The sequence below is a fragment of the Mixophyes fleayi genome, chromosome 1 (genome assembly GCF_038048845.1).
Source record: "Mixophyes fleayi isolate aMixFle1 chromosome 1, aMixFle1.hap1, whole genome shotgun sequence".
Lineage (NCBI taxonomy): Eukaryota > Metazoa > Chordata > Amphibia > Anura > Limnodynastidae > Mixophyes > Mixophyes fleayi.
The window spans coordinates 85179483-85204661 of record NC_134402.1 but is presented as its reverse complement, the minus strand read 5'-3'; the positions used below and the strand labels follow the sequence as shown (position 1 = coordinate 85204661).

Here is a 25179-nt window from a genome sequence, read left to right as displayed (position 1 = left end):
CCTCTCTGTTTCATTATGGTAGCAAAATACTCACAAGTCCAGTCCTTTAAAAGTAATTTGCTTCTGAGTGAGACATTGTACCTGACATATAAATTCAGCCTCAAAATCTATAATATTTATACTTAAAAGTTAATAATAACAATAATAATTATGGGTAACTTCCCTTCTCTTTTCCTATTTCACTATATTAAACAACCAAGAATAATGTTACGACTGATCACAACTTCATGAAAAGAGCCACTGATTCTTATTGGAGGTACACCTGCAAATCTCACTTCTTTGCATGAAGTTAAGAAATAAACTTATTAAGCCCTTTAAAAGTAGTTTGCTTCTGAGTGAGATATTGTACCTTACATATAAATTCAGCCTCAAAATGATTCTTATTGGAAGTACACCTGCAAATCTCACTTCTTGGCATGAAGTTAAGAAATAAACTTATTAAGCATTTAAACCTGCCATAGACACTGTACTATCAGGAATGAACATTATAACGTATAAGTACTTGTATTTTGTACTTTTCCTTGAGTTGCCTATATAGCTGAAATTGTAACATATAATTGAATATCCTTATACAACTAAAAGAGGAGACAAGGGGCACCCGGATTTCAACCAGGGCCCTCTCGATCTGCAGTCGAATGCTCTACCACTGAGCTATACCCCCAGAAGGCATTTACTGCTGACTTACTAGTGAACATTTTTATTCTTATGGTTGATTAAGCTGTGTTTGTACACTAACATCTCTCTATTGTATTAGCTGGAATATTTTCTTTTGTCCATTGAACCATAATTGCATGTGCAGTACATGTTCTACATGTATTCTACTACTGACCTACCATTACAAGGGGATTTCACACTTATCTTCATTCACATCTCCTAAATATTACTTTTCACCTCTCTGTTTCATTATGGTAGCAAAATACTCACAAGTCCAGTCCTTTAAAAGTAATTTGCTTCTGAGTGAGACATTGTACCTGACATATAAATTCAGCCTCAAAATCTATAATATTTTTACTTAAAAGTTAATAATAACATTAATAATTATGGGTAACTTCCCTTCTCTTTTCCTATTTCACTATATTAAACAACCAAGAATAATGTTACGACTGATCACAACTTCATGAAAAGAGCCACTGATTCTTATTGGAGGTACACCTGCAAATCTCACTTCTTGGCATGAAGTTAAGAAATAAACTTATTAAGCATTTAAACCTGCCATAGACACTGTACTATCAGGAATGAACATTATAACGTATAAGTACTTGTATTTTGTACTTTTCCTTGAGTTGCCTATATAGCTGAAATTGTAACACATAATTGAATATCCTTATACAACTTAAAGAGGAGACAAGGGGCACCCGGATTTCAACCAGGGCCCTCTCGATCTGCAGTCGAATGCTCTACCACTGAGCTATACCCCCAGAAGGCATTTACTGCTGACTTACTAGTGCACATTTTTATTCTTATGGTTGATTAAGCTGTGTTTGTACACTAACATCTCTCTATTGTATTAGCTGGAATATTTTCTTTTGTCCATTGAACCATAATTGCATGTGCAGTACATGTTCTACATGTATTCTACTACTGACCTACCATTACAAGGGGATTTCACACTTATCTTCATTCACATCTCCTAAATATTACTTTTCACCTCTCTGTTTCATTATGGTAGCAAAATACTCACAAGTCCAGTCCTTTAAAAGTAATTTGCTTCTGAGTGAGACATTGTACCTGACATATAAATTCAGCCTCAAAATCTATAATATTTTTACTTAAAAGTTAATAATAACATTAATAATTATGGGTAACTTCCCTTCTCTTTTCCTATTTCACTATATTAAACAACCAAGAATAATGTTACGACTGATCACAACTTCATGAAAAGAGCCACTGATTCTTATTGGAAGTACACCTGCAAATCTCACTTCTTGGCATGAAGTTAAGAAATAAACTTATTAAGCATTTAAACCTGCCATAGACACTGTACTATCAGGAATGAACATTACAACGTATAAGTACTTGTATTTTGTACTTTTCCTTGAGTTGCCTATATAGCTGAAATTGTAACACATAATTGAATATCCTTATACAACTAAAAGGGGAGACAGGGGGCACCCGGATTGGAACCAGGGACCTCTTGATCTGCAGTCGAATACTCTACCACTGAGCTATACCCCCAGAAGGCATTTACTGCTGACTTACTAGTGCACATTTTTATTCTTACGGGTGAATCAGCTGTGTTTGGACACTAACATCTCTCTATTGTATTAGCTGGAATATTTTCTTTTGTCCATTGAACCATAATTGCATGTGCAGTATATGTTCTACATGTATTCTACTACTGACCTACCATTACAAGGGGATTTCACACTTATCTTCATTCACATCTCCTAAATATTACTTTTCACCTCTCTGTTTCATTATGGTAGCAAAATACTCACAAGTCCAGTCCTTTAAAAGTAATTTGCTTCTGAGTGAGACATTGTACCTGACATATAAATTCAGCCTCAAAATCTATAATATTTATACTTAAAAGTTAATAATAACAATAATAATTATGGGTAACTTCCCTTCTCTTTTCCTATTTCACTATATTAAACAACCAAGAATAATGTTACGACTGATCACAACTTCATGAAAAGAGCCACTGATTCTTATTGGAGGTACACCTGCAAATCTCACTTCTTTGCATGAAGTTAAGAAATAAACTTATTAAGCCCTTTAAAAGTAGTTTGCTTCTGAGTGATATATTGTACCTTACATATAAATTCAGCCTCAAAATGATTCTTATTGGAAGTACACCTGCAAATCTCACTTCTTGGCATGAAGTTAAGAAATAAACTTATTAAGCATTTAAACCTGCCATAGACACTGTACTATCAGGAATGAACATTATAACGTATAAGTACTTGTATTTTGTACTTTTCCTTGAGTTGCCTATATAGCTGAAATTGTAACACATAATTGAATATCCTTATACAACTAAAAGAGGAGACAAGGGGCACCTGGATTTGAACCAGAGACCTCTCGATCTGCAGTCGAATGCTCTACCACTGAGCTATACCCCCAGAAGGCATTTACTGCTGACTTACTAGTGCACATTTTTATTCTTATGGTTGATTAAGCTGTGTTTGTACACTAACATCTCTCTATTGTATTAGCTGGAATATTTTCTTTTGTCCATTGAACCATAATTGCATGTGCAGTACATGTTCTACATGTATTCTACTACTGACCTACCATTACAAGGGGATTTCACACTTATCTTCATTCACATCTCCTAAATATTACTTTTCACCTCTCTGTTTCATTATGGTAGCAAAATACTCACAAGTCCAGTCCTTTAAAAGTAATTTGCTTCTGAGTGAGACATTGTACCTGACATATAAATTCAGCCTCAAAATCTATAATATTTTTACTTAAAAGTTAATAATAACATTAATAATTATGGGTAACTTCCCTTCTCTTTTCCTATTTCACTATATTAAACAACCAAGAATAATGTTACGACTGATCACAACTTCATGAAAAGAGCCACTGATTCTTATTGGAGGTACACCTGCAAATCTCACTTCTTGGCATGAAGTTAAGAAATAAACTTATTAAGCATTTAAACCTGCCATAGACACTGTACTATCAGGAATGAACATTATAACGTATAAGTACTTGTATTTTGTACTTTTCCTTGAGTTGCCTATATAGCTGAAATTGTAACACATAATTGAATATCCTTATACAACTTAAAGAGGAGACAAGGGGCACCCGGATTTCAACCAGGGCCCTCTCGATCTGCAGTCGAATGCTCTACCACTGAGCTATACCCCCAGAAGGCATTTACTGCTGACTTACTAGTGCACATTTTTATTCTTATGGTTGATTAAGCTGTGTTTGTACACTAACATCTCTCTATTGTATTAGCTGGAATATTTTCTTTTGTCCATTGAACCATAATTGCATGTGCAGTACATGTTCTACATGTATTCTACTACTGACCTACCATTACAAGGGGATTTCACACTTATCTTCATTCACATCTCCTAAATATTACTTTTCACCTCTCTGTTTCATTATGGTAGCAAAATACTCACAAGTCCAGTCCTTTAAAAGTAATTTGCTTCTGAGTGAGACATTGTACCTGACGTATAAATTCAGCCTCAAAATCTATAATATTTTTACTTAAAAGTTAATAATAACATTAATAATTATGGGTAACTTCCCTTCTCTTTTCCTATTTCACTATATTAAACAACCAAGAATAATGTTACGACTGATCACAACTTCATGAAAAGAGCCACTGATTCTTATTGGAAGTACACCTGCAAATCTCACTTCTTGGCATGAAGTTAAGAAATAAACTTATTAAGCATTTAAACCTGCCATAGACACTGTACTATCAGGAATGAACATTACAACGTATAAGTACTTGTATTTTGTACTTTTCCTTGAGTTGCCTATATAGCTGAAATTGTAACACATAATTGAATATCCTTATACAACTAAAAGGGGAGACAGGGGGCACCCGGATTGGAACCAGGGACCTCTCGATCTGCAGTCGAATGCTCTACCACTGAGCTATACCCCCAGAAGGCATTTACTGCTGACTTACTAGTGCACATTTTTATTCTTACGGGTGAATCAGCTGTGTTTGGACACTAACATCTCTCTATTGTATTAGCTGGAATATTTTCTTTTGTCCATTGAACCATAATTGCATGTGCAGTATATGTTCTACATGTATTCTACTACTGACCTACCATTACAAGGGGATTTCACACTTATCTTCATTCACATCTCCTAAATATTACTTTTCACCTCTCTGTTTCATTATGGTAGCAAAATACTCACAAGTCCAGTCCTTTAAAAGTAATTTGCTTCTGAGTGAGACATTGTACCTGACATATAAATTCAGCCTCAAAATCTATAATATTTATACTTAAAAGTTAATAATAACAATAATAATTATGGGTAACTTCCCTTCTCTTTTCCTATTTCACTATATTAAACAACCAAGAATAATGTTACGACTGATCACAACTTTATGAAAAGAGCCACTGATTCTTATTGGAGGTACACCTGCAAATCTCACTTCTTTGCATGAAGTTAAGAAATAAACTTATTAAGCCCTTTAAAAGTAGTTTGCTTCTGAGTGAGATATTGTACCTTACATATAAATTCAGCCTCAAAATGATTCTTATTGGAAGTACACCTGCAAATCTCACTTCTTGGCATGAAGTTAAGAAATAAACTTATTAAGCATTTAAACCTGCCATAGACACTGTACTATCAGGAATGAACATTATAACGTATAAGTACTTGTATTTTGTACTTTTCCTTGAGTTGCCTATATAGCTGAAATTGTAACACATAATTGAATATCCTTATACAACTAAAAGAGGAGACAAGGGGCACCTGGATTTGAACCAGAGACCTCTCGATCTGCAGTCGAATGCTCTACCACTGAGCTATACCCCCAGAAGGCATTTACTGCTGACTTACTAGTGCACATTTTTATTCTTATGGTTGATTAAGCTGTGTTTGTACACTAACATCTCTCTATTGTATTAGCTGGAATATTTTCTTTTGTCCATTGAACCATAATTGCATGTGCAGTACATGTTCTACATGTATTCTACTACTGACCTACCATTACAAGGGGATTTCACACTTATCTTCATTCACATCTCCTAAATATTACTTTTCACCTCTCTGTTTCATTATGGTAGCAAAATACTCACAAGTCCAGTCCTTTAAAAGTAATTTGCTTCTGAGTGAGACATTGTACCTGACATATAAATTCAGCCTCAAAATCTATAATATTTTTACTTAAAAGTTAATAATAACATTAATAATTATGGGTAACTTCCCTTCTCTTTTCCTATTTCACTATATTAAACAACCAAGAATAATGTTACGACTGATCACAACTTCATGAAAAGAGCCACTGATTATTATTGGAGGTACACCTGCAAATCTCACTTCTTGGCATGAAGTTAAGAAATAAACTTATTAAGCATTTAAACCTGCCATAGACACTGTACTATCAGGAATGAACATTACAACGTATAAGTACTTGTATTTTGTACTTTTCCTTGAGTTGCCTATATAGCTGAAATTGTAACACATAATTGAATATCCTTATACAACTAAAAGGGGAGACAGGGGGCACCCGGATTGGAACCAGGGACCTCTCGATCTGCAGTCGAATGCTCTACCACTGAGCTATACCCCCAGAAGGCATTTACTGCTGACTTACTAGTGCACATTTTTATTCTTATGGTTGATTAAGCTGTGTTTGTACCCTAACATCTCTCTATTGTATTAGCTGGAATATTTTCTTTTGTCCATTGAACCATAATTGCATGTGCAGTATATGTTCTACATGTATTCTAGTACTGACCTACCATTACAAGGGGATTTCACACTTATCTTCATTCACATCTCCTAAATATTACTTTTCACCTCTCTGTTTCATTATGGTAGCAAAATACTCACAAGTCCAGTCCTTTAAAAGTAGTTTGCTTCTGAGTGAGATATTGTACCTTACATATAAATTCAGCCTCAAAATGATTCTTATTGGAAGTACACCTGCAAATCTCACTTCTTGGCATGAAGTTAAGAAATAAACTTATTAAGCATTTAAACCTGCCATAGACACTGTACTATCAGGAATGAACATTATAACGTATAAGTACTTGTATTTTGTACTTTTCCTTGAGTTGCCTATATAGCTGAAATTGTAACACATAATTGAATATCCTTATACAACTAAAAGGGGAGACAGGGGGCACCTGGATTTGAACCAGGGACCTCTTGATCTGCAGTTGAATGCTCTACCACTGAGCTATACCCCCAGAAGGCATTTACTGCTGACTTACTAGTGCACATTTTTATTCTTACGGGTGAATCAGCTGTGTTTGTACACTAACATCTCTCTATTGTATTAGCTGGAATATTTTCTTTTGTCCATTGAACCATAATTGCATGTGCAGTATATGTTCTACATATATTCTACTACTGACCTACCATTACAAGGGGATTTCACACTTATCTTCATTCACATCTCCTAAATATTACTTTTCACCTCTCTGTTTCATTATGGTAGCAAAATACTCACAAGTCCAGTCCTTTAAAAGTAGTTTGCTTCTGAGGGAGATATTGTACCTTACATATAAATTCAGCCTCAAAATGATTCTTATTGGAAGTACACCTGCAAATCTCACTTCTTGGCATGAAGTTAAGAAATAAACTTATTAAGCATTTAAACCTGCCATAGACACTGTACTATCAGGAATGAACATTATAACGTATAAGTACTTGTATTTTGTACTTTTCCTTGAGTTGCCTATATAGCTGAAATTGTAACACATAATTGAATATCCTTATACAACTAAAAGGGGAGACAGGGGGCACCCGGATTGGAACCAGGGACCTCTTCATCTGCAGTTGAATGCTCTACCTCTGAGCTATACCCCCAGAAGGCATTTACTGCTGACTTACTAGTGCACATTTTTATTCTTACAGGTGAATCAGCTTTGTTTGTACACTAACATCTCTCTATTGTATTAGCTGGAATATTTTCTTTTGTCCATTGAACCATAATTGCATGTGCAGTATATGTTCTACATGTATTCTACTACTGACCTACCATTACAAGGGGATTTCACACTTATCTTCATTCACAACTCCTAAATATTACTTTTCACCTCTCTGTTTCATTATGGTAGCAAAATACTCACAAGTCCAGTCCTTTAAAAGTAATTTGCTTCTGAGTGAGACATTGTACCTGACATATAAATTCAGCCTCAAAATCTATAATATTTATACTTAAAAGTAAATAATAACATTAATAATTATGGGTAACTTCCCTTCTCTTTTCCTATTTCACTATATTAAACAACCAAGAATAATGTTACGACTGATCACAACTTCCTGAAAAGAGCCACTGATTCTTATTGGAGGTACACCTGCAAATCTCACTTCTTGGCATGAAGTTAAGAAATAAACTTATTAAGCATTTAAACCTGCCATAGACACTGTACTATCAGGAATGAACATTACAACGTATAAGTACTTGTATTTTGTACTTTTCCTTGAATTGCCTATATCGCTGAAATTGTAACACATAATTGAATATCCTTATACAACTAAAAGGGGAGACAGGGGGCACCCGGATTGGAACCAGGGACCTCTCGATCTGCAGTCGAATGCTCTACCACTGAGCTATACCCCCAGAAGGCACGTACTGCTGACTTACTAGTGCACATTTTTATTCTTACGGGTGAATCAGCTGTGTTTGTACACTAACATCTCTCTATTGTATTAGCTGGAATATTTTCTTTTGTCCATTGAACCATAATTGCATGTGCAGTATATGTTCTACATGTATTCTACTACTGACCTACCATTACAAGGGGATTTCACACTTATCTTCATTCACAACTCCTAAATATTACTTTTCACCTCTCTGTTTCATTATGGTAGCAAAATACTCACAAGTCCAGTCCTTTAAAAGTAATTTGCTTCTGAGTGAGATATTGTACCTGACATATAAATTCAGCCTCAAAATCTATAATATTTATACTTAAAAGTTAATAATAACATTAATAATTATGGGTAACTTCCCTTCTCTTTTCCTATTTCACTATATTAAACAACCAAGAATAATGTTACGACTGATCACAACTTCCTGAAAAGAGCCACTGATTCTTATTGGAGGTACACCTGCAAATCTCACTTCTTGGCATGAAGTTAAGAAATAAACTTATTAAGCATTTAAACCTGCCATAGACACTGTACTATCAGGAATGAACATTACAACGTAGAAGTACTTGTATTTTGTACTTTTCCTTGAATTGCCTATATCGCTGAAATTGTAACACATAATTGAATATCCTTATACAACTAAAAGGGGAGACAGGGGGCACCCGGATTGGAACCAGGGACCTCTCGATCTGCAGTCGAATGCTCTACCACTGAGCTATACCCCCAGAAGGCACGTACTGCTGACTTACTAGTGCACATTTTTATTCTTACGGGTGAATCAGCTGTGTTTGTACACTAACATCTCTCTATTGTATTAGCTGGAATATTTTCTTTTGTCCATTGAACCATAATTGCATGTGCAGTACATGTTCTACATGTATTCTACTACTGACCTACCATTACAAGGGGATTTCACACTTATCTTCATTCACATCTCCTAAATATTACTTTTCACCTCTCTGTTTCATTATGGTAGCAAAATACTCACAAGTCCAGTCCTTTAAAAGTAATTTGCTTCTGAGTGAGACATTGTACCTGACATATAAATTCAGCCTCAAAATCTATAATATTTATATTTAAAAGTTAATAATAACATTAATAATTATGGGTAACTTCCCTTCTCTTTTCCTATTTCACTATATTAAACAACCAAGAATAATGTTACGACTGATCACAACTTCCTGAAAAGAGCCACTGATTCTTATTGGAGGTACACCTGCAAATCTCACTTCTTGGCATGAAGTTAAGAAATAAACTTATTAAGCATTTAAACCTGCCATAGACACTGTACTATCAGGAATGAACATTACAACGTATAAGTACTTGTATTTTGTACTTTTCCTTGAGTTGCCTATATAGCTGAAATTGAAACACATAATTGAATATCCTTATACAACCAAAAGGAGAGACAGGGGGCACCCGGATTGGAACCATGGACCTCTTGATCTGCAGTCGAATGCTCTACCACTGAGCTATACCCCCAGAAGGCATTTACTGCTGACTTACTAGTGCACATTTTTATTCTTACGGGTGAATCAGCTGTGTTTGTACACTAACATCTCTCTATTGTATTAGCTGGAATATTTTCTTTTGTCCATTGAACCATAATTGCATGTGCAGTATATGTTCTACATGTATTCTAGTACTGACCTACCATTACAAGGGGATTTCACACTTATCTTCATTCACATCTCCTAAATATTACTTTTCACCTCTCTGTTTCATTATGGTAGCAAAATACTCACAAGTCCAGTCCTTTAAAAGTAGTTTGCTTCTGAGTGAGATATTGTACCTTACATATAAATTCAGCCTCAAAATGATTCTTATTGGAAGTACACCTGCAAATCTCACTTCTTGGCATGAAGTTAAGAAATAAACTTATTAAGCATTTAAACCTGCCATAGACACTGTACTATCAGGAATGAACATTATAACGTATAAGTACTTGTATTTTGTACTTTTCCTTGAGTTGCCTATATAGCTGAAATTGTAACACATAATTGAATATCCTTATACAACTAAAAGGGGAGACAGGGGGCACCTGGATTTGAACCAGGGACCTCTTGATCTGCAGTTGAATGCTCTACCACTGAGCTATACCCCCAGAAGGCATTTACTGCTGACTTACTAGTGCACATTTTTATTCTTACGGGTGAATCAGCTGTGTTTGTACACTAACATCTCTCTATTGTATTAGCTGGAATATTTTCTTTTGTCCATTGAACCATAATTGCATGTGCAGTATATGTTCTACATGTATTCTACTACTGACCTACCATTACAAGGGGATTTCACACTTATCTTCATTCACATCTCCTAAATATTACTTTTCACCTCTCTGTTTCATTATGGTAGCAAAATACTCACAAGTCCAGTCCTTTAAAAGTAGTTTGCTTCTGAGGGAGATATTGTACCTTACATATAAATTCAGCCTCAAAATGATTCTTATTGGAAGTACACCTGCAAATCTCACTTCTTGGCATGAAGTTAAGAAATAAACTTATTAAGCATTTAAACCTGCCATAGACACTGTACTATCAGGAATGAACATTATAACGTATAAGTACTTGTATTTTGTACTTTTCCTTGAGTTGCCTATATAGCTGAAATTGTAACACATAATTGAATATCCTTATACAACTAAAAGGGGAGACAGGGGGCACCTGGATTTGAACCAGGGACCTCTTGATCTGCAGTTGAATGCTCTACCACTGAGCTATACCCCCAGAAGGCATTTACTGCTGACTTACTAGTGCACATTTTTATTCTTATGGTTGATTAAGCTGTGTTTGTACACTAACATCTCTCTATTTTATTAGCTGGAATATTTTCTTTTGTCCATTGAACCATAATTGCATGTGCAGTACATGTTCTACATGTATTCTACTACTGACCTACCATTACAAGGGGATTTCACACTTATCTTCATTCACATCTCCTAAATATTAATTTTCACCTCTCTGTTTCATTATGGTAGCAAAATACTCACAAGTCCAGTCCTTTAAAAGTAATTTGCTTCTGAGTGAGACATTGTACCTGACATATAAATTCAGCCTCAAAATCTATAATATTTTTACTTAAAAGTTAATAATAACATTAATAATTATGGGTAACTTCCCTTCTCTTTTCCTATTTCACTATATTAAACAACCAAGAATAATGTTACGACTGATCACAACTTCATTAAAAGAGCCACTGATTCTTATTGGAAGTACACCTGCAAATCTCACTTCTTGGCATGAAGTTAAGAAATAAACTTATTAAGCATTTAAACCTGCCATAGACACTGTACTATCAGGAATGAACATTACAACGTATAAGTACTTGTATTTTGTACTTTTCCTTGAGTTGCCTATATAGCTGAAATTGTAACACATAATTGAATATCCTTATACAACTAAAAGGGGAGACAGGGGGCACCCGGATTGGAACCAGGGACCTCTTCATCTGCAGTTGAATGCTCTACCTCTGAGCTATACCCCCAGAAGGCATTTACTGCTGACTTACTAGTGCACATTTTTATTCTTACAGGTGAATCAGCTTTGTTTGTACACTAACATCTCTCTATTGTATTAGCTGGAATATTTTCTTTTGTCCATTGAACCATAATTGCATGTGCAGTATATGTTCTACATGTATTCTACTACTGACCTACCATTACAAGGGGATTTCACACTTATCTTCATTCACAACTCCTAAATATTACTTTTCACCTCTCTGTTTCATTATGGTAGCAAAATACTCACAAGTCCAGTCCTTTAAAAGTAATTTGCTTCTGAGTGAGACATTGTACCTGACATATAAATTCAGCCTCAAAATCTATAATATTTATACTTAAAAGTTAATAATAACATTAATAATTATGGGTAACTTCCCTTCTCTTTTCCTATTTCACTATATTAAACAACCAAGAATAATGTTACGACTGATCACAACTTCCTGAAAAGAGCCACTGATTCTTATTGGAGGTACACCTGCAAATCTCACTTCTTGGCATGAAGTTAAGAAATAAACTTATTAAGCATTTAAACCTGCCATAGACACTGTACTATCAGGAATGAACATTACAACGTATAAGTACTTGTATTTTGTACTTTTCCTTGAGTTGCCTATATAGCTGAAATTGTAACACATAATTGAATATCCTTATACAACTAAAAGGGGAGACAGGGGGCACCCGGATTGGAACCAGGGACCTCTTCATCTGCAGTTGAATGCTCTACCTCTGAGCTATACCCCCAGAAGGCATTTACTGCTGACTTACTAGTGCACATTTTTATTCTTACAGGTGAATCAGCTTTGTTTGTACACTAACATCTCTCTATTGTATTAGCTGGAATATTTTCTTTTGTCCATTGAACCATAATTGCATGTGCAGTATATGTTCTACATGTATTCTACTACTGACCTACCATTACAAGGGGATTTCACACTTATCTTCATTCACAACTCCTAAATATTACTTTTCACCTCTCTGTTTCATTATGGTAGCAAAATACTCACAAGTCCAGTCCTTTAAAAGTAATTTGCTTCTGAGTGAGACATTGTACCTGACATATAAATTCAGCCTCAAAATCTATAATATTTATACTTAAAAGTTAATAATAACATTAATAATTATGGGTAACTTCCCTTCTCTTTTCCTATTTCACTATATTAAACAACCAAGAATAATGTTACGACTGATCACAACTTCCTGAAAAGAGCCACTGATTCTTATTGGAGGTACACCTGCAAATCTCACTTCTTGGCATGAAGTTAAGAAATAAACTTATTAAGCATTTAAACCTGCCATAGACACTGTACTATCAGGAATGAACATTACAACGTATAAGTACTTGTATTTTGTACTTTTCCTTGAATTGCCTATATCGCTGAAATTGTAACACATAATTGAATATCCTTATACAACTAAGAGGGGAGACAGGGGGCACCCGGATTGGAACCAGGGACCTCTCGATCTGCAGTTGAATGCTCTACCACTGAGCTATACCCCCAGAAGGCATGTACTGCTGACTTACTAGTGCACATTTTTATTCTTACGGGTGAATCAGCTGTGTTTGTACACTAACATCTCTCTATTGTATTAGCTGGAATATTTTCTTTTGTCCATTGAACCATAATTGCATGTGCAGTATATGTTCTACATGTATTCTACTACTGACCTACCATTACAAGGGGATTTCACACTTATCTTCATTCACAACTCCTAAATATTACTTTTCACCTCTCTGTTTCATTATGGTAGCAAAATACTGACAAGTCCAGTCCTTTAAAAGTAATTTGCTTCTGAGTGAGATATTGTACCTGACATATAAATTCAGCCTCAAAATCTATAATATTTATACTTAAAAGTTAATAATAACATTAATAATTATGGGTAACTTCCCTTCTCTTTTCCTATTTCACTATATTAAACAACCAAGAATAATGTTACGACTGATCACAACTTCCTGAAAAGAGCCACTGATTCTTATTGGAGGTACACCTGCAAATCTCACTTCTTGGCATGAAGTTAAGAAATAAACTTATTAAGCATTTAAACCTGCCATAGACACTGTACTATCAGGAATGAACATTACAACGTAGAAGTACTTGTATTTTGTACTTTTCCTTGAATTGCCTATATCGCTGAAATTGTAACACATAATTGAATATCCTTATACAACTAAAAGGGGAGACAGGGGGCACCCGGATTGGAACCAGGGACCTCTCGATCTGCAGTCGAATGCTCTACCACTGAGCTATACCCCCAGAAGGCACGTACTGCTGACTTACTAGTGCACATTTTTATTCTTACGGGTGAATCAGCTGTGTTTGTACACTAACATCTCTCTATTGTATTAGCTGGAATATTTTCTTTTGTCCATTGAACCATAATTGCATGTGCAGTACATGTTCTACATGTATTCTACTACTGACCTACCATTACAAGGGGATTTCACACTTATCTTCATTCACATCTCCTAAATATTACTTTTCACCTCTCTGTTTCATTATGGTAGCAAAATACTCACAAGTCCAGTCCTTTAAAAGTAGTTTGCTTCTGAGTGAGATATTGTACCTTACATATAAATTCAGCCTCAAAATGATTCTTATTGGAAGTACACCTGCAAATCTCACTTCTTGGCATGAAGTTAAGAAATAAACTTATTGAGCATTTAAACCTGCCATAGACACTGTACTATCAGGAATGAACATTATAACGTATAAGTACTTGTATTTTGTACTTTTCCTTGAGTTGCCTATATAGCTGAAATTGTAACACATAATTGAATATCCTTATACAACTAAAAGGGGAGACAGGGGGCACCCGGATTTGAACCAGGGACCTCTCGATCTGCAGTCGAATGCTCTACCACTGAGCTATACCCCCAGAAGGCATTTTCTGCTGACTTACTAGTGCACATTTTTATTCTTACGGGTGAATCAGCTGTGTTTGTACACTAACATCTCTCTATTGTATTAGCTGGAATATTTTCTTTTGTCCATTGAACCATAATTGCATGTGCAGTATGTGTTCTACATGTATTCTACTACTGACCTACCATTACAAGGGGATTTCACACTTATCTTCATTCACAACTCCTAAATATCACTTTTCACCTCTCTGTTTCATTATGGTAGCAAAATACTTACAAGTCCAGTCCTTTAAAAGTAATTTGCTTCTGAGTGAGACATTGTACCTGACATATAAATTCAGCCTCAAAATCTATAATATTTATACTTAAAAGTTAATAATAACATTAATAATTATGGGTAACTTCCCTTCTCTTTTCCTATTTCACTATATTAAACAACCAAGACTAATGTTACGACTGATCACAACTTCCTGAAAAGAGCCACTGATTCTTATTGGAGGTACACCTGCAAATCTCACTTCTTGGCATGAAGTTAAGAAATAAACTTATTAAGCATTTAAACCTGCCATAGACACTGTACTATCAGGAATGAACATTACAACGTATAAGTACTTGTATTTTGTACTTTTCCTTGAGTTGCCTATATAGCTGAAATTGTAACACATAATTGAATATCCTTATACAACTAAAAGGGGAGACAGGGGGCACCCGGATTGGAACCAGGGACCTCTCGATCTGCAGTCGAATGCTCTACCACTGAGCTATACCCCCAGAAAGCATTTACTGCTGACTTACTAGTGCACATTTTTATTCTTACGGGTGACTCAGCTGTGTTTGTACACTAACATCTCTCTATTGTATTAGCTGGAATATTTTATTTTGTCCATTGAACCATAATTGCATGTGCAGTACATGTTCTACATGTATTCTACTACTGACCTACCATTACAAGGGGATTTCACACTTATCTTCATTCACATCTCCTAAATATTACTTTTCACCTCTCTGTTTCATTATGGTAGCAAAATACTCACAAGTCCAGTACTTTAAAAGTAATTTGCTTCTGAGTGAGACATTGTACCTGACATATAAATTCAGCCTCAAAATCTATAATATTTATACTTAAAAGTTAATAATAACATTAATAATTATGGGTAACTTCCCTTCTCTTTTCCTATTTCACTATATTAAACAACCAAGAATAATGTTACGACTGATCACAACTTCCTGAAAAGAGCCACTGATTCTTATTGGAGGTACACCTGCAAATCTCACTTCTTGGCATGAAGTTAAGAAATAAACTTATTAAGCATTTAAACCTGCCATAGACACTGTACTATCAGGAATGAACATTATAACGTATAAGTACTTGTATTTTGTACTTTTCCTTGAGTTGCCTATATAGCTGAAATTGAAACACATAATTGAATATCCTTATACAACCAAAAGGAGAGACAGGGGGCACCCGGATTGGAACCATGGACCTCTCGATCTGCAGTCGAATGCTCTACCACTGAGCTATACCCCCAGAAGGCATTTACTGCTGACTTACTAGTGCACATTTTTATTCTTACGGGTGAATCAGCTGTGTTTGTACACTAACATCTCTCTATTGTATTAGCTGGAATATTTTCTTTTGTCCATTGAACCATAATTGCATGTGCAGTATATGTTCTACATGTATTCTACTACTGACCTACCATTACAAGGGGATTTCACACTTATCTTCATTCACATCTCCTAAATATTACTTTTCACCTCTCTGTTTCATTATGGTAGCAAAATACTCACAAGTCCAGTCCTTTAAAAGTAGTTTGCTTCTGAGTGAGATATTGTACCTTACATATAAATTCAGCCTCAAAATGATTCTTAGTGGAAGTACACCTGCAAATCTCACTTCTTGGCATGAAGTTAAGAAATAAACTTATTAAGCATTTAAACCTGCCATAGACACTGTACTATCAGGAATGAACATTATAACGTATAAGTACTTGTATTTTGTACTTTTCCTTGAGTTGCCTATATAGCTGAAATTGTAACACATAATTGAATATCCTTATACAACTAAAAGAGGAGACAAGGGGCACCCGGATTTCAACCAGGGCCCTCTCGATCTGCAGTCGAATGCTCTACCACTGAGCTATACCCCCCAGAAGGCATTTACTGCTGACTTACTAGTGCACATTTTTATTCTTATGGTTGATTAAGCTGTGTTTGTACACTAACATCTCTCTATTGTATTAGCTGGAATATTTTCTTTTGTCCATTGAACCATAATTGCATGTGCAGTATATGTTCTACATGTATTCTACTACTGACCTACCATTACAAGGGGATTTCACACTTATCTTCATTCACATCTCCTAAATATTACTTTTCACCTCTCTGTTTCATTATGGTAGCAAAATGCTCACAAGTCCAGTCCTTTAAAAGTAGTTTGCTTCTGAGTGAGACATTGTATCTGACATATAAATTCAGCCTCAAAATCTATAATATTTATACCTTAAAGTTAATAATAACAATAATAATTATGGGTAACTTCCCTTCACTTTTCCTATTTCACTATATTAAACAAAAAAGAATAATGTTACGACTGATCACAACTTCATGAAAAGAGCCACTGATTCTTATTGGAGGTACACCTGCAAATCTCACTTCTTGGCATGAAGTTAAGAAATAAACTTATTAAGCATTTAAACCTGCCATAGACACTGTACTATCAGGAATGAACATTACAACGTATAAGTACTTGTATTTTGTACTTTTCCTTGAGTTGCTTATATAGCTGAAATTGTAACACATAATTGAATATCCTTATACAACTAAAAGGGGAGACAGGGGGCATCCGGATTTGAACCAAGGACCTCTTGATCTGCAGTCGAATGCTCTACCACTGAGCTATACCCCCAGAAGGCATTTACTGCTGACTTACTAGTGCACATTTTTATTCTTACGGGTGAATCAGCTGTGTTTGTACACTAACATCTCTCTATTGTATTAGCTGGAATATTTTCTTTTGTCCATTGAACCATAATTGCATGTGCAGTATATGTTCTACATGTATTCTACTACTGACCTACCATTACAAGGGGATTTCACACTTATCTTCATTCACATCTCCTAAATATTACTTTTCACCTCTCTGTTTCATTATGGTAGCAAAATACTCACAAGTCCAGTCCTTTAAAAGTAGTTTGCTTCTGAGTGAGATATTGTACCTTACATATAAATTCAGCCTCAAAATGATTCTTAGTGGAAGTACACCTGCAAATCTCACTTCTTGGCATGAAGTTAAGAAATAAACTTATTAAGCATTTAAACCTGCCATAGACACTGTACTATCAGGAATGAACATTATAACGTATAAGTACTTGTATTTTGTACTTTTCCTTGAGTTGCCTATATAGCTGAAATTGTAACACATAATTGAATATCCTTATACAACTAAAAGAGGAGACAAGGGGCACCCGGATTTCAACCAGGGCCCTCTCGATCTGCAGTCGAATGCTCTACCACTGAGCTATACCCCCAGAAGGCATTTACTGCTGACTTACTAGTGCACATTTTTATTCTTATGGTTGATTAAGCTGTGTTTGTACACTAACATCTCTCTATTGTATTAGCTGGAATATTTTCTTTTGTCCATTGAACCATAATTGCATGTGCAGTATATGTTCTACATGTATTCTACTACTGACCTACCATTACAAGGGGATTTCACACTTATCTTCATTCACATCTCCTAAATATTACTTTTTACCTCTCTGTTTCATTATGGTAGCAAAATACTCACAAGTCCAGTCCTTTAAAAGTAATTTGCTTCTGAGTGAGATATTGTACCTGACATATAAATTCAGCCTCAAAATCTATAATATTTATACTTAAAAGTTAATAATAACAATAATAATTATGGGTAACTTCCCTTCTCTTTTCCTATTTCACTATATTAAACAACCAAGAATAATGTTACGACTGATCACAACTTCATGAAAAGAGCCACTGATTCTTATTGGAGGTACACCTGCAAATCTCACTTCTTGGCATGAAGTTAAGAAATAAACTTATTAAGCCCTTTAAAAGTAGTTTGCTTCTGAGTGAGATATTGTACCTTACATATAAATTCAGCCTCAAAATGATTCTTATTGGAAGTACACCTGCAAATCTCACTTCTTGGCATGAAGTTAAGAAATAAACTTATTAAGCATTTAAACCTGCCATAGACACTGTACTATCAGGAATGAACATTATAACGTATAAGTACTTGTATTTTGTACTTTTCCTTCAGTTGCCTATATAGCTGAAATTGTAACACATAATTGAATATCCTTATACAACTAAAAGGGGAGACAGGGGGCACCTGGATTTGAACCAGGGACCTCTTGATCTGCAGTCGAATGCTCTACCACTGAGCTATACCCCCAGAAGGCATTTACTGCTGACTTACTAGTGCACATTTTTATTCTTACGGGTGAATCAGCTGTGTTTGTACACTAACATCTCTCTATTGTATTAGCTGGAATATTTTCTTTTGTCCATTGAACCATAATTGCATGTGCAGTATATGTTCTACATGTATTCTACTACTGACCTACCATTACAAGGGGATTTCACACTTATCTTCATTCACATCTCCTAAATATTACTTTTCACCTCTCTGTTTCATTATGGTAGCAAAATACTCACAAGTCTAGTCCTTTAAAAGTAATTTGCTTCTGAGTGAGATATTGTACCTGACATATAAATTCAGCCTCAAAATCTATAATATTTATACTTAAAAGTTAATAATAACAATAATAATTATGGGTAACTTCCCTTCTCTTTTCCTATTTCACTATATTAAACAACCAAGAATAATGTTACGACTGATCACAACTTCATGAAAAGAGCCACTAATTCTTATTGGAGGTACACCTGCAAATCTCACTTCTTGGCATTAAGTTAAGAAATAAACTTATTAAGCCCTTTAAAAGTAGTTTGCTTCTGAGTGAGATATTGTACCTTACATATAAATTCAGCCTCAAAATGATTCTTATTGGAAGTACACCTGCAAATCTCAATTCTTGGCATGAAGTTAAGAAATAAACTTATTAAGCATTTAAACCTGCCATAGACACTGTACTATCAGGAATGAACATTATAACGTATAAGTACTTGTATTTTGTACTTTTCCTTGAGTTGCTTATATAGCTGAAATTGTAACACATAATTGAATATCCTTATACAACTGAAAGGGGAGACAGGGGGCACCCGGATTTGAACCAAGGACCTCTCGATCTGCAGTCGAATGATCTACCACTGAGCTATACCCCCAGAAGGCATTTACTGCTGACTTACTAGTGCACATTTTTATTCTTACGGGTGAATCAGCTGTGTTTGTACACTAACATCTCTCTATTGTATTAGCTGGAATATTTTCTTTTGTCCATTGAACCATAATTGCATGTGCAGTATATGTTCTACATGTATTCTACTACTGACCTACCATTACAAGGGGATTTCACACTTATCTTCATTCACATCTCCTAAATATTACTTTTCACCTCTCTGTTTCATTATGGTAGCAAAATACTCACAAGTCCAGTCCTTTAAAAGTAGTTTGCTTCTGAGTGAGATATTGTACCTTACATATAAATTCAGCCTCAAAATGATTCTTATTGGAAGTACACCTGCAAATCTCACTTCTTGGCATGAAGTTAAGAAATAAACTTATTAAGCATTTAAACCTGCCATAGACACTGTACTATCAGGAATGAACATTATAACGTATAAGTACTTGTATTTTGTACTTTTCCTTGAGTTGCCTATATAGCTGAAATTGTAACACATAATTGAATATCCTTATACAACTAAAAGAGGAGACAAGGGGCACCCGGATTTCAACCAGGGCCCTCTCGATCTGCAGTCGAATGCTCTACCACTGAGCTATACCCCCAGAAGGCATTTACTGCTGACTTACTAGTGCACATTTTTATTCTTATGGTTGATTAAGCTGTGTTTGTACACTAACATCTCTCTATTGTATTAGCTGGAATATTTTCTTTTGTCCATTGAACCATAATTGCATGTGCAGTATATGTTCTACATGTATTCTACTACTGACCTACCATTACAAGGGGATTTCACACTTATCTTCATTCACATCTCCTAAATATTACTTTTCACCTCTCTGTTTCATTATGGTAGCAAAATACTCACAAGTCCAGTCCTTTAAAAGTAATTTGCTTCTGAGTGAGATATTGTACCTGACATATAAATTCAGCCTCAAAATCTATAATATTTATACTTAAAAGTTAATAATAACAATAATAATTATGGGTAACTTCCCTTCTCTTTTCCTATTTCACTATATTAAACAACCAAGAATAATGTTACGACTGATCACAACTTCATGAAAAGAGCCACTAATTCTTATTGGAGGTACACCTGCAAATCTCACTTCTTGGCATTAAGTTAAGAAATAAACTTATTAAGCCCTTTAAAAGTAGTTTGCTTCTGAGTGAGATATTGTACCTTACATATAAATTCAGCCTCAAAATGATTCTTATTGGAAATACACCGGCAAATCTCACTTCTTGGCATGAAGTTAAGAAATAAACTTATTAAGCATTTAAACATGCCATAGACACTGTACTATCAGGAATGAACATTATAACGTATAAGTACTTGTATTTTGTACTTTTCCTTGAGTTGCTTATATAGCTGAAATTGTAACACATAATTGAATATCCTTATACAACTGAAAGGGGAGACAGGGGGCACCCGGATTTGAACCAAGGACCTCTCGATCTGCAGTCGAATGATCTACCACTGAGCTATACCCCCAGAAGACATTTACTGCTGACTTACTAGTGCACATTTTTATTCTTACGGGTGAATCAGCTGTGTTTGTACACTAACATCTCTCTATTGTATTAGCTGGAATATTTTCTTTTGTCCATTGAACCATAATTGCATGTGCAGTATATGTTCTACATGTATTCTACTACTGACCTACCATTACAAGGGGATTTCACACTTATCTTCATTCACATCTCCTAAATATTACTTTTCACCTCTCTGTTTCATTATGGTAGCAAAATACTCACAAGTCTAGTCCTTTAAAAGTAATTTGCTTCTGAGTGAGATATTGTACCTGACATATAAATTCAGCCTCAAAATCTATAATATTTATACTTAAAAGTTAATAATAACAATAATAATTATGGGTAACTTCCCTTCTCTTTTCCTATTTCACTATATTAAACAACCAAGAATAATGTTACGACTGATCACAACTTCATGAAAAGAGCCACTGATTCTTATTGGAGGTACACCTGCAAATCTCACTTCTTGGCATGAAGTTAAGAAATAAACTTATTAAGCATTTAAACCTGCCATAGACACTGTACTATCAGGAATGAACATTACAACGTATAAGTACTTGTATTTTGTACTTTTCCTTGAGTTGCTTATATAGCTGAAATTGTAACACATAATTGAATATCCTTATACAACTAAAAGGGGAGACAGGGGGCACCTGGATTTGAACCAAGGACCTCTCGATCTGCAGTCGAATGCTCTACCACTGAGCTATACCCCCATTAGACACTTACTGTTGACTTACTAGTGCACATTTTTATTCTTACGGGTGAATCAGCTGTGTTTGTACACTAACATCTCTCTATTGTATTAGCTGGAATATTTTCTTTTGTCCATTGAACCATAATTGCATGTGCAGTATATGTTCTACATGTATTCTACTACTGACCTACCATTACAAGGGGATTTCACACTTATCTTCATTCACATCTCCTAAATATTACTTTTCACCTCTCTGTTTCATTATGGTAGCAAAATACTCACAAGTCCAGTCCTTTAAAAGTAGTTTGCTTCTGAGTGAGATATTGTACCTTACATATAAATTCAGCCTCAAAATGATTCTTATTGGAAGTACACCTGCAAATCTCACTTCTTGGCATGAAGTTAAGAAATAAACTTATTAAGCATTTAAACCTGCCATAGACACTGTACTATCAGGAATGAACATTATAACGTATAAGTACTTGTATTTTGTACTTTTCCTTGAGTTGCCTATATAGCTGAAATTGTAACACATAATTGAATATCCTTATACAACTAAAAGAGGAGACAAGGGGCACCCGGATTTCAACCAGGGCCCTCTCGATCTGCAGTCGAATGCTCTACCACTGAGCTATACCCCCAGAAGGCATTTACTGCTGACTTACTAGTGCACATTTTTATTCTTATGGTTGATTAAGCTGTGTTTGTACACTAACATCTCTCTATTGTATTAGCTGGAATATTTTCTTTTGTCCATTGAACCATAATTGCATGTGCAGTATATGTTCTACATGTATTCTACTACTGACCTACCATTACAAGGGGATTTCACACTTATCTTCATTCACATCTCCTAAATATTACTTTTCACCTCTCTGTTTCATTATGGTAGCAAAATACTCACAAGTCCAGTCCTTTAAAAGTAATTTGCTTCTGAGTGAGATATTGTACCTGACATATAAATTCAGCCTCAAAATCTATAATATTTATACTTAAAAGTTAATAATAACAATAATAATTATGGGTAACTTCCCTTCTCTTTTCCTATTTCACTATATTAAACAACCAAGAATAATGTTACGACTGATCACAACTTCATGAAAAGAGCCACTAATTCTTATTGGAGGTACACCTGCAAATCTCACTTCTTTGCATTAAGTTAAGAAATAAACTTATTAAGCCCTTTAAAAGTAGTTTGCTTCTGAGTGAGATATTGTACCTTACATATAAATTCAGCCTCAAAATGATTCTTATTGGAAGTACACCTGCAAATCTCACTTCTTGGCATGAAGTTAAGAAATAAACTTATTAAGCATTTAAACCTGCCATAGACACTGTACTATCAGGAATGAACATTATAACGTATAAGTACTTGTATTTTGTACTTTTCCTTGAGTTGCTTATATAGCTGAAATTGTAACACATAATTGAATATCCTTATACAACTGAAAGGGGAGACAGGGGGCACCCGGATTTGAACCAAGGACCTCTCGATCTGCAGTCGAATGATCTACCACTGAGCTATACCCCCAGAAGGCATTTACTGCTGACTTACTAGTGCACATTTTTATTCTTACGGGTGAATCAGCTGTGTTTGTACACTAACATCTCTCTATTGTATTAGCTGGAATATTTTCTTTTGTCCATTGAACCATAATTGCATGTGCAGTATATGTTCTACATGTATTCTACTACTGACCTACCATTACAAGGGGATTTCACACTTATCTTCATTCACATCTCCTAAATATTACTTTTCACCTCTCTGTTTCATTATGGTAGCAAAATACTCACAAGTCCAGTCCTTTAAAAGTAGTTTGCTTCTGAGTGAGATATTGTACCTTACATATAAATTCAGCCTCAAAATGATTCTTATTGGAAGTACACCTGCAAATCTCACTTCTTGGCATGAAGTTAAGAAATAAACTTATTAAGCATTTAAACCTGCCATAGACACTGTACTATCAGGAATGAACATTATAACGTATAAGTACTTGTATTTTGTACTTTTCCTTGAGTTGCCTATATAGCTGAAATTGTAACACATAATTGAATATCCTTATACAACTAAAAGAGGAGACAAGGGGCACCCGGATTTCAACCAGGGCCCTCTCGATCTGCAGTCGAATGCTCTACCACTGAGCTATACCCCCAGAAGGCATTTACTGCTGACTTACTAGTGCACATTTTTATTCTTATGGTTGATTAAGCTGTGTTTGTACACTAACATCTCTCTATTGTATTAGCTGGAATATTTTCTTTTGTCCATTGAACCATAATTGCATGTGCAGTATATGTTCTACATGTATTCTACTACTGACCTACCATTACAAGGGGATTTCACACTTATCTTCATTCACATCTCCTAAATATTACTTTTCACCTCTCTGTTTCATTATGGTAGCAAAATACTCACAAGTCCAGTCCTTTAAAAGTAATTTGCTTCTGAGTGAGATATTGTACCTGACATATAAATTCAGCCTCAAAATCTATAATATTTATACTTAAAAGTTAATAATAACAATAATAATTATGGTTAACTTCCCTTCTCTTTTCCTATTTCACTATATTAAACAACCAAGAATAATGTTACGACTGATCACAACTTCATGAAAAGAGCCACTAATTCTTATTGGAGGTACACCTGCAAATCTAACTTCTTGGCATTAAGTTAAGAAATAAACTTATTAAGCCCTTTAAAAGTAGTTTGCTTCTGAGTGAGATATTGTACCTTACATATAAATTCAGTCTCAAAATGATTCTTATTGGAAGTACACCTGCAAATCTCACTTCTTGGCATGAAGTTAAGAAATAAACTTATTAAGCATTTAAACCTGCCATAGACACTGTACTATCAGGAATGAACATTATAACGTATAAGTACTTGTATTTTGTACTTTTCCTTGAGTTGCTTATATAGCTGAAATTGTAACACATAATTGAATATCCTTATACAACTGAAAGGGGAGACAGGGGGCACCCGGATTTGAACCAAGGA

At 34.9% G+C, this 25179-nt stretch overlaps 9 non-coding genes across 9 annotated transcripts; all 9 read right to left on the bottom strand.

Annotated features, from left to right (window-relative positions):
- Window positions 1-4507: 4507 nt before the first annotated feature.
- Window positions 4508-4579, bottom strand: TRNAC-GCA (transfer RNA cysteine (anticodon GCA)). The gene has a single exon. It is a non-coding gene; the product is annotated as a tRNA-Cys (tRNA).
- A 1575-nt stretch (window positions 4580-6154) lies between these two features.
- Window positions 6155-6226, bottom strand: TRNAC-GCA (transfer RNA cysteine (anticodon GCA)). The gene has a single exon. It is a non-coding gene; the product is annotated as a tRNA-Cys (tRNA).
- Window positions 6227-8155: 1929 nt separating this feature from the next.
- TRNAC-GCA (transfer RNA cysteine (anticodon GCA)) lies at window positions 8156-8227 on the bottom strand. Its single transcript has one exon. It is a non-coding gene; the product is annotated as a tRNA-Cys (tRNA).
- A 685-nt stretch (window positions 8228-8912) lies between these two features.
- Window positions 8913-8984, bottom strand: TRNAC-GCA (transfer RNA cysteine (anticodon GCA)). The gene has a single exon. It is a non-coding gene; the product is annotated as a tRNA-Cys (tRNA).
- Window positions 8985-13941: 4957 nt separating this feature from the next.
- Window positions 13942-14013, bottom strand: TRNAC-GCA (transfer RNA cysteine (anticodon GCA)). Its single transcript has one exon. It is a non-coding gene; the product is annotated as a tRNA-Cys (tRNA).
- Window positions 14014-14563: 550 nt separating this feature from the next.
- Window positions 14564-14635, bottom strand: TRNAC-GCA (transfer RNA cysteine (anticodon GCA)). The gene has a single exon. It is a non-coding gene; the product is annotated as a tRNA-Cys (tRNA).
- A 685-nt stretch (window positions 14636-15320) lies between these two features.
- TRNAC-GCA (transfer RNA cysteine (anticodon GCA)) lies at window positions 15321-15392 on the bottom strand. The gene has a single exon. It is a non-coding gene; the product is annotated as a tRNA-Cys (tRNA).
- A 3577-nt stretch (window positions 15393-18969) lies between these two features.
- On the bottom strand, window positions 18970-19041 carry TRNAC-GCA (transfer RNA cysteine (anticodon GCA)). The gene has a single exon. It is a non-coding gene; the product is annotated as a tRNA-Cys (tRNA).
- A 3087-nt stretch (window positions 19042-22128) lies between these two features.
- On the bottom strand, window positions 22129-22200 carry TRNAC-GCA (transfer RNA cysteine (anticodon GCA)). The gene has a single exon. It is a non-coding gene; the product is annotated as a tRNA-Cys (tRNA).
- Between the last annotated feature and the right edge of the window lie 2979 nt (window positions 22201-25179).